This window comes from Octopus bimaculoides, chromosome 20 (genome assembly GCF_046866305.1).
Source record: "Octopus bimaculoides isolate indiv1 chromosome 20, ASM4686630v1, whole genome shotgun sequence".
In the NCBI taxonomy this organism is placed as follows: domain Eukaryota; kingdom Metazoa; phylum Mollusca; class Cephalopoda; order Octopoda; family Octopodidae; genus Octopus; species Octopus bimaculoides.
Window position 1 is genome coordinate 13814624 of NC_142947.1, and position 11506 is coordinate 13826129.

The following is an 11506-nucleotide window of genomic DNA, read 5'->3' on the forward strand; positions in this document are numbered from 1 at the left end:
AAGAATTCACAAAAAAAGCAAAAGATGAAGACAGGTGGTGTAGACAACAAACAGATGTATTAGTATAATGCTCGGGAAGTGAAAAGGTCTTTAAGGTTTCGAGCCTACGCTCTTCCACAGAAAGGAACACAGAAAGAAACAAGGAGAGAGAAAAAGAATGTGTAGTGGCTAGCAATCTATCATGGTAATTAATCCAACCCAAGCCAGCATAAACAAACATTAAATGATGATGATTGTATATATATGTATATATACATATATATATATATATATATATATACATACACACATGCACACACAATTACTGTTTCAGTCACTGGAGTGCAGCTTTATTGGGGTACCACTCTCAAGAGTTTAGGAGATCATGGCACACCCAATACTTACTTCAGTTTTGCACTTGTTTCATCAGACAACTTGTTTGCTGAGCTATTTCAGTTAGAAGACATAAAGAGACATAACATAAAGAACATCAACACACTCACATACACATTATGAAATGGCTTTATTCACAATTCCCATCAACAAAATGCACATATAGTATATGGTAACAGGGAATGCATATGCTGGCAAAATCCATCTTCAGCTGAGCTGACACACTTGAAGAAATTAATAAATTAGTGTTTATGGTGTTATGTGTGTGTGCACGTGTGCACACATGCACACACTCACAGGGAAAGATAGAAAGGTATACACATGTACATAGACACACCTGCTGTGTGCTAGTACCTGTTAATCAATAAAATGAAAACTATATTTTATTATACCATTATTTTAAATAGAGCAAACGCACACACACATGCAGACACACACATTGGATCAAGCTACAAGGTTATGGAACACGTGTTCTTATACAAAAAATAACTTGGTTCACAAATATATATATAGCTCACATGAGGCTAAAAACCTGGAAAAATATATTTATAGTGTCCCTTCTTTCTCATTGCTTGACAACTGGGCTTCATATATATTTTTTAAGGCCAAATAGCTTAATAGTTTGGCAAACAGAGACAACAGAAGTACTGAAGCTGATTTGATTGACTTCACCCTTCAAAAGGGTGCTCCAGCATGTCTGCAGTACAGTGACTAAAACAAGTAAAAGAATAAAAGAAATACATACATATAAATATATATATATATATATATAATTTATACTAAGGGCATTACTATACATAAATGCCTCACGCTATACATTTATGTATAGTAATACTCTTAATATAAATAAATATATTTAAAGGGAATAATTAATAAATTTTTCCCTTATGAGGTTTTTCACGCTAACTACTTGATAAATTATTATAAAGATTTTATCCTATTTTTAAATTGTATATATATATATATATATATATAACCAAAAATACACACACATATCTAAATATATACATGTATGTATATAGATATATATTTGTATATGTATCTATCTATATACACACATATATATATATATATATATATATATATATACACACACACACACACACACATATAAAACACACACAAATATATAGACATCTACTTATATATACATAAAAACATGTGTAGCCCTATATTTTGTATGTATACACAAATATTCCCACATCCTGAAGAAAACGAAAAGTAATCTGAAAATGACATTTGAACTTTACCAGTTGAAAATGACCTTTGAACTTTACTAGGCAAGACACATAATCTGTGACATCAACCTTCAGGAAGGAAGGATATAACAGACATACTGCAGAATTTAAACACGTCTATTGTAGAATGCTTCTGCTTAAATACTTCCATTTATTAAATACCTTCATTCTTTTAGTCAAAATGTATACAGTTCATATATGTAATTCATTATTTCAGGAACAGAAATGTTTATTCCTTTCAATTTATGTTAACAAATTTTGATAACGACAGTATTTATGTATTATCTTTATCGATTAATCATTAATTTAAATTTTCACATTGAATAATTTAAATGCAAATATTCGGTATAATGCACGTTTCAATCATTGAATTTTCCTCCAAATGGTTAAATTTTTTTTATTAACCCTTTAGCATTTAAACCAGTCATATCCAGCCCAAATATTCTACCTGTTTTATGTTCAAACTGGCCTCTCAACCTACCCTACAATATCATCCTAAAATAAAGAGTCACATCGTTGAAATCTCAAAGCTACAAAATAATGCATGATTAATTCAAAACATTGTGAATGAATAATAGGAAAGGGCTAAACTTCTAGATAAACATTTTTAACACCACAAATATTACATATCCAACAGAAATAGATTAAATTCTCTTGAACCATGCACTATTTTGCATAAATAATCACCTCTTTACGAGCAACCAAACTAAAAAGAAATATTCACCTGAACAATGCAAGCTCTACATATAACTACAATTGCACCAATAGCTATGTATGTCCCTCAAAGTACAATGTCTGACTAAAGAATTTGTCTACAAGGCTGCAGTACAAACTAATTCATGTTCTCAAACCTTTATGGATTTTAACCCTTTAGTGTTTAGACCAGCTACAACCAGCCGAAAATTATTCCCCTTTATTTGTTTGAACCAGCCAAATCCAGCCGTATCTGATTTCGCTACAAAATCGCTCAAAAAAAAATAAATAAACCATATTATTGAATTCTCATAACTTTGAGATAATGCGAGATAAAGCCTTTCCCATCTTTATTCAAGTAAAAATATGGTGAAATTTTTGAAACTTCTTGGTTTTTTTCAACATTTGAAGAGAAGAGTGTATCTTAGTTTTTAATGATACAGCATCAGCAATTAGCGATTCTGATGTACTGTTGGTGATGTACAAAATATAAAGAAAAACAACATGCTGACATGAATGGATTAATCTGAACACTAAAGGGTTAAACAGCATAATTGTACCGCTATATCAAAATACATGTGGAAGTTGAAAGACTCTACCATGAAATTTTCATCAAGGACCAAACCACAGAAACAAAACAAAACAATTGTGCCAACGTGTTAGAATATTATGAGATACTATTTTCTAAAGGATGGTTACACAATAGAAATAATCTCTACATGTAGGCTGCATACTTATAGTTCACTGTGACATTTTAAATCCATAAACTTCTCAAACATGTAAATCTCCATAACTGAATTTAATTATTTTTATGCTGTATGGCCCAATAGACTCTACTTTAGTTATACTTTTTTTTACAAGGATGCAAACAAATATAATAGACTAGCAGAAATACCCGGCGTTGCCCGAGTTAAAGAGAATAATGAAATCTAAAAACGCCGTCTAGAGTACGCATCATCTTTATATATAGAGATGTATATACACACACGTATATATATGTATATCAATATAAATATATGAAAGTCAATGAAGTTTCGTAAAAGAAGGTGATCATGTACATACTTTCTTGCTGTTGTGATTATAACACCTCATTGTAAACTATGTTCCTTGTTTTCCCTTGTGGAGCATATACAAATAGGTCTTTTGTTGCTGCCCACTCTTGAGCAGCCAACATACAGTTGTCCATGTGAGAAGCAGGGCTCTTCCAAGAGAAGACCAGCTACAGACAGTGTTTGACCCTGATATTTGTTTATGGACATGGCAAAAGTCACACGAAGGGGGAATTGTAGTCTTCTGAATGTAAAAGGAATGTCTGCTCCTGATGGAGTAAGAGGAATTCTTGGAATAAAGACGTCATCCCCTTTTGCACATCCAGAAAGAATGGTAGCCTCGATAACGTGTGACATCATTTTCTAAATAATGCTCATCTGTTATGTTCAGGTTAAAATTTCATCAACATCAAAAATATATGAATTTTCATGGGAGTTATGGCTGTTATGCAAAGAATATAATTTCCAAATTTCATAAAGATCCATTCAGTACTTTTGACGTAGTTTTGGATAAGAAAACAAATGACTAATGTGTGTGTTTGTGTGCATGTGTATGTGTGTGTGATGGGTGTATATATATATAGATATCTGTATGCATGTATATATGTATATATGTGTACATATTACATGTACATCTATATATATAAATACATCTACACATATGTATACATATACATGTATGTATATATATACATATACGTGTACATCTATATGTATACATATACATCTCTCTCTCTCTCTCTCTCTCTCTCTTTCTCTCTCTGAAAGTATCTGTCATTACAGTATCGAAATGGTGTACATATACATGTATATGTATACATATACATCTCTCTCTCTCTCTCTCTTTCTCTCTCTGTGAAAGTATCTGTCACTACAGTATCGAAATGTGATTGTTTCAGTTAGTGGAATAGTTTCATTTTTAAAGTGAAAGTATTTGACATGAGTGTTTTTGTTTCACTTTTGACACGTGATACTTAAATAGTGGAGGAGATATTATGTTGCCGTGTGCTCGAACTCTGCAAGAAGTTAATAATTTTTTTTTGACTAAAACACAACTGGAACCCTAAGTAAGGCATGTGTAAAATTTGAATGAAATTGGTTGCGTAGTTCTCGAGTTTTAGGGATTCACACAGACAGACAGACAGACCGACAGACAGACAGACACACATTCTCATTTTTATATATATAGATAGATAGATAGATAGATAGATAGGAAGCAGTCAGACATTTCCCATTTGTCAATGGTGACCTACAATGCAAATGTTAATACAAGAAAGTTGTTTACAACACTACTGAATAAACTCATGGCATATATTGGTGAAACCCCAGTCCTTCCTCTTTCTTTGTTCAACCTATCTATTGTATAACATTCCCCTACCCCTAGTCTTCCCATTATTAGTAAAAACTAATACCTTTCACACCTAAAATAAGCTATAATCCATAAATATCAACCAATGACTACTCCATACAGAGCTGTCATTCTTACCACCCTCTTCTATGGCTCAGAATTGTGGGTCATTTATTAGCACCACCTATGATTTCTTAAGCAATGCCATCAGCGCTGCCTTTGCATCATCCTCAGCATCCACTGGAGTAACTAACTTTGTGACTAACATCAAGGATTTAGAGCAGGCAAAGGTCACCACATCAAAGCAACTCTGCTGGAGACACAGCTACACTAGGCAGGACAGATCATTAGGATAGAGGACCATCAACTTTCCAAGATCATGTTGTATGGCAAACTCACCCCTGGTCATCATGATAGCACCAAAGAAGAAGTACAAGGACACCCTAAAGAAATCTCTCAGAGCCTGCCATTTTGATCACCACCAGTAGTCTGTTCTTGCTACTGACAGTGGAACCTGGCATCTCATTGTCCTCCAGGCAACAGCCTCCTTTGAAGATACCCACAGAACCACCCTTGCAGACAAGAGAAAAAGAAAGAAAAACAAGGACACTACAACATACCCTGATCAGCTCCCCCTCCTTTCCATGCAGCCTCTATAGCCAAGCCTATTAATCTCAAAATGGACTCTTCAGGCATCAGCAAGCCTGGAACACTCTCCACCTTAAATCTTCATACGCGAAGCCAAACCAAGATATATATGCATAAATCTGTCTGCATATTTCTAGTTCGCAGCTAACCCTAACCCTAACCCTTAGGAAATCAAAACGAGAGAGGCTGGTGTTTCAAGGAAGAGCAGAACAGCAATGGTACACAGTATCCTCCGGTAATGCTATTCCCCTGGGATAGGAGGAAACTGTCCTTTCCTATTGCCAACACTCAAAACTTCACTCATGCTCAGGCAGGATTCACTCCAGGACCATCAGCCATCACATATACAATTTACAAAAATTTCTCACTGCTATTCAACACACTTTCCAAGAATTTTATGAATGAACTGGAAGGAGGGAACCTTCACATATAAATCAGTGGTTCCCAAACCTTTTCAGGCTACTGCCCTCTTGGCATCCAGGCCACATTCCTAGTGCCCCTTCACCCTCTCCACCACAAATATAGTCCACTTTCTACAGCAAATTCAAAACAACTGTATTTCACAAATGAAACTTAAAACTAATTAAACTATTAATATATTTTTTTTTACATCTATCACCCCATTTTGGCCACCCCATTGTCATCCCACTTTTCATCAACACACCCACCCTTTCCACCGCCCCCAAGGGGGCAGTACTGCCCACTTTGGGAACCACTGCTATAAATGATGATGACAATAATTATATATATATATATATATATATATATGTATATATAGGCGTTAGGAAGGACATCCAGCCATAGAAGTTGCCCAAACCAGACACTAGAGTTTGGCAGTTTTCTGGTTTGCAAGCTCCTATAAAATCATCCAACCCATGCCAGCATGGAAAGTGGACGTTAAACGATTAGGCTGATGATGTGATATATGAGGCATAGGCGTGACGATAAGTTTGAGAAGCTTCCTTCCTAACTCTATGGCGTTGGGTTTAGTTCCACAGTGCAGCAACTTAGGCAGGTGTCTACTACAGCCCCAGGCCAACCAAAGCCTTGTGAGTGGCTTTGGTAGATGGAATCTGAATACACACACACAGACATTTATGTATATGTGTGTGTGTGTACCCTTGTCTAGACATCACGTGATGATCGTAAATGAGCGTCATCGTCATATGAGCGAGATTGTTCGTTTTCACTCTTCCGTGAAAAACATGTCTGGCCATGGGTGCTTGGAAACAGGTGAGGGTTAGCTACAGGAAGGACACCCGGCTTTAGAAAATCTACCTCAAACTCCGTCTGACCCATGAAAGCGTGGAAAAGTGAACGTTAAATAACAATGACGATGATAGTCTTCTGAGTTTTGCCCTTGGCTGATCACATCTTAGTCTGACATCTTTACAGGGGTCGATAAAATACACGTACCTGGGGCGGCTTATTACCTCTTATAAAATATCTTAGATGTAACTAAGATTTAAACAAAACAAAAAACACACTATTCCAATACAAAATTATAACAACTAATAATAATAATAATAATTAATAATAATAATGTCTGTCCAGCAACCGTGTTTATTTCCACATGCATATCTAATCTGATGTCATTATAATATCAAACTATTTATTGCTCATTTCATGCCTGATTATTACAATGACTACTTTATACTGGCAAAGTACTTGAGAAACGAAGCTGATGATATTAGAAATTATCGAACATCCTACAATAATCTGTAAAAAGAAATAAAGATTGCTGAGATGCTGTCGTATGTTTAAACTATAAACAGAATGGAAAATTGTAAAGTAAGACTAAGTGCCGCACAATATATCATAATAAACCAATACCTGTTCCGATCATACCATATATGCAAACATTAAAACCGAAAATCACTTTGAACTTTAGAAAAACAATAAACGAGGTCAGAAGAAAAGAATAATACTGTTAGCAGAATCTGTGATATTTGGTATGAATGAATAATAATAGTTGATGTCATTTATGAAACATTAAGTTATTTATATAAACAATTTACCTTCAGATCGGTATACTAATTATCTTTGATTAAACAAAGTATAATAAAAATAATCATCCAGACTTTGAGGAATATAGCCTAGCCACAGGTTAAAAATATAAACAGTTGAACCTTTTTATTTGTGACAAAATATCACATATGTGTGTTTGTGTGTGAGTCATGTACTCATCGATACTGATTATGAATTTTACTCGTTCAAACATATACCTATAACACATAGTGGTGTCCATTCGATTAATATCTATCATCTATATAGTATTTGCACACGTTCGAAACAATTGCATATCAGTCGTATATTTTTCCTGAATTTAAAGATGTCCAGAGCCACAGTTATACAAAGAAAGTGATAATTATAATAAAAATGACTTACAACTCATCTACTAACATAAAATTCTATTGCGTTTGTTTGTTTGTTTTACTTTCTCTTCTAAGGAATTTTAAAAGGAAAAGCAGATTACCCTAGGCATGGTATATAATTGAATGAAGTGTGTGCATGCCTCTATTTTAATCATTTATTTACTGGGAGATTGTCTTTTTTTGTCTTTGTTTTTTTTTTGTTTTCCTTCATCGTTTTCTGAATATCTATTTTGTAAACTAAACACAATATGCTCATATATAAATATTTATATTCCAGCAGCGCAACCACGTGAATATTGCAATATTGCTCAGCAATCAGAAGAGAAATGTTTATCATAGATTGCTATTTTTCATTAAAGCAAAATTGGCTAACATTAGAAATACAAACAGAAAAATGTGAAACAAAACTAAACACTCACCAAAAAATAACAGTCGTCAGATATTACGGATAATTGTAAACGGCAAATATTCTGGCGATCGAGCAGAAGCTAAAGTTCAAGCAAACCTATTGTTAAGTGGCGCAACAGAATAAACACTGAAGAGCGAATCTACCTCTCTAATACTTTCTCTTTACCTTTTCTTCTTCTCCACGCTTTATCTGTCCCACTCTATTTCATCCACGTCCCTCGCTAATTATATCCCTTTTTATTTTGTCTTTCAACTACATGAGAATCACACACATTTTGTATACAGTTTCCTTTGTTTTTTTCTGTATATTAATTTTAAAAAATCTATCATCTCTCTAATGAACATTAATTTCTGTTTACTTGATTGTCCTCTTGCGTGATTCACATCTTCTCATTCATTTCTTCTAAAAACAAAAATAAAATAAAAACATTTCTCGCCGGTAGATCGTATTTTCTTTCATTATTAATATTATTTAATTAATTTCATGTAACTTTCGTTCGATGACCTGTTTACAGTCGTAGAAAATAGTACACGCATCTCTCCCTCCCTCCCTCTCTATTCATCTATCTATCTATCTCTAACTAACACGCACGTTGCCTCTCTCTTTCTCTCTCTCTCTCACTCACTCAGTCTCTCTCCCTTTAGTTAGAATCCCAGCAACCCTTTCGAAGGAAAAGAAACACTGACTGCATCAAAATATTTAATCTGTAGCGGTTTCTTTCTCTAGATCAAATGTTTCTATATATTTATATACATATAAAAAAAAAAATGCTTCTTTGATAGATAGAGGGAAGTAACTCATCGATAGAAAATGAAGAGACCAAAATTTAACTAAATCATTGTTTATTCTACCTACCTATATCGCCAGTGGAAACAAGTAATGCTACAAGTCACTTCCGTGCGTCTGCTTACGATGGTCTTCGACCATTTATCAAGTCTCGTGATCTCTCGTTGGAGCAGTTCATTTTCACACTAAATCCCAAAACTTAGCGTTAAGCAAGCAGTGGATTTGGAAAAGTGGAGGGGTGTCAGGATAGTGGATACTTACGTTTGGTATCTTTTATAGGAAATGAAAAGGAGAAAACTTAACATTTATTCTTATTTTACATACTGAACGTATAATCAACTTTTCGGTAATAAAGAGACATAAAATAATAACTGTTGAATGATATGCATATAAAACCCAAAATAAAGCCTCCCCTACTACATATAATTTGAGGTGGATAAATTTATGGTTCTCACTTCTTCCCATTCATTTCAACGTCCTTATCGCTTAGACTCCTTACAGAGTGATTGCTTCTAAAGTTTTACCTTTTTGATACTTCTAATTGCAGCATCTAAGGTAATTTCATAATTTAATTCTTTCTTATTTTTCTTTCAATAATGCATTTATTAATTATTTACCCCGTTTTCTACTTTCGTTTTCAAACAGTTCTTCAGGATAGCCATTTTAACGCTATATTTATCTGAGGAAAGAGTTGGCAATTTTTAATAATAATTTCTTCTATTAAATCTTCATATTTTCTTATAGAGACTTTATGAGGTATCTGCTTTTATTATCTGATTTGCTGTCACCCATTTTACGAGCAACAAATAATTGATGAACTGACTGCCTTTGCTTTCAATGGGGTTGCATCTATGCAAAAAATTAGCAATAACAATATTGTTTCAATTAAATATACACCAGTGTTCATCTTACAAAAGTATTTATTTAAAATTTCGCCCTATCATTAGCAAAACGAGTTGTTATTTTAACCTATGTATGTAGCTTCGATCTGTCTTCATTGATACATTTGCCGTGTGTCCATTAGCTCTATCGTGAATTCTCTTCTTAAATTCGCTTCCTTAAACAAGAACTAAATGTTCATCTTTGCCCTTCATTACTTATGATTTCTGTGGCGGATGTAGTTGAGTAAGTGGTTGTGAAACCAATGCTAAAACGATGTGTGGGGGATATGTCGTCTGCAACTGTCAGTGCCTCCTTCAACTTTCATTTTCAATCTCGTTTAATAATACTTTATAGCTTTCACACATCATTAACTCGTGTTTTTAATCTACCTTTCCCTTTAAATACAATAAATCTCTTATATTTCCAGTGTTCTCTTATATTTCCAGCATTTATCATTACACGTTTTGTGTTTTAATCGAAGCAAAATATCAGAAAATTTTGAGGAACTGGTTGGAATTGAATATAATTGTATGTGGGTGGGTTTTATATAGTGGCCTTTTATTTTCTCAAACAAACGTCTTTATACGATCTATTTGCCGTTTGTTTCTTGCTAATTTAAAAGAAGCAACAGAACAGCACCATCACTGATGCTAAATATCATATATTTCTATGAAAGAAATATCTTTACCAAATCTATATTCTTTGTAAATTATATGCGAACTGTGCAACTATCGTCCAATGTTGCTTCCTCAATCACTCCAACTTTGGCAGGGCGTGTCGATTTGTTAAACTATACCTGTCCTTTATTCAGTAACTCTTACTCTTCACAACTCATGTCAAGTAATTCATTTTATACTGAACAACTTAGCGAATTCTAATTATTTCCATTGCCATACATACCTACATATATACATACATACACACACACACGCACACATATATATATGTATGCATATATGTATATGTGTATATATATATATATATATATATTCTCTTGAGTTGAGTCTCATCTAACTTCAAATGTCAATTAAATATACCTTAAAGAACTTGCTATTTTTTTTTAATTATTATTTTGTATTAACATCAACTCTGTCCTTTCCATTTTACCATAGTTACACAACTTATAGGTATGTACTATGGCTTTTCTCTGAGAAACACTCGTGATTGCATCTTGCTTTTATAATCTAATTCTTTTTCCTGTAGGTCTCAGTTCTTTGCAATGCCCCCCTCACACTCTATCTCTCCCTCTTTCCTTCTCTCTCTCTCTTTCTTTCTTTTTCTTTCTCTTTCTCATAAATTTTCTTCCAAGATAATCATATCACTTTATACTGTGCTATTTATGTAATTACAGTCTCAATGTCTCAGTAAACACACAAGTATCACCTTTTTTCTTGTTTAACGTTACTTTCCATGTTCTAATTATTTATTTATTTATTCCTTCATTCATTTTTTTTTTATTTCTTTCATTTCTCTCCATTTGTAACTGTATCTCATTTTGGATCTTTAAGATAGTAATTTTTGAAAACCCAGGGTCAAAAGCTTTATATTTCATTAATATTATGTAGTTTCTGATAATCTTTCTTTTCAATAATTCAAAGAAAAAGAATTATTGGTCATATTTTGGTCTCATTTATGTAGGATTTTCAATAAGAAATTAATAAGAAGAAAAATGTTGTCTTGTGCCCTTCATGGAACTGAGTTTGTTC

The 11506-nt window shown here is 33.5% G+C and overlaps 2 protein-coding genes across 3 annotated transcripts in view; one reads left to right on the forward strand and one right to left on the reverse strand.

Annotated features, from left to right (window-relative positions):
* Window positions 1-9128, reverse strand: part of LOC106880848 (metallophosphoesterase 1) — a 66958-nt gene extending 57830 nt beyond the window's left edge. Inside the window, exon 1 of one of the 2 annotated variants that reach the window (XM_014930994.3) lies at window positions 8988-9128. The gene's annotated coding sequence lies outside the window, so the exon portion shown is untranslated. Of the gene's footprint in view, window positions 1-8142 lie in introns of both variants that reach the window. The other variant, XM_052974920.2, reaches the window with a different exon arrangement.
* Window positions 9129-9347: 219 nt separating this feature from the next.
* The window catches only part of LOC106882429 (uncharacterized), a 106651-nt gene continuing 104492 nt past the window's right edge, over window positions 9348-11506 (forward strand). The window contains exon 1 of the mRNA XM_052974919.2: window positions 9348-9473. The gene's annotated coding sequence lies outside the window, so the exon portion shown is untranslated. The remainder of the gene's footprint in view (window positions 9474-11506) is intronic.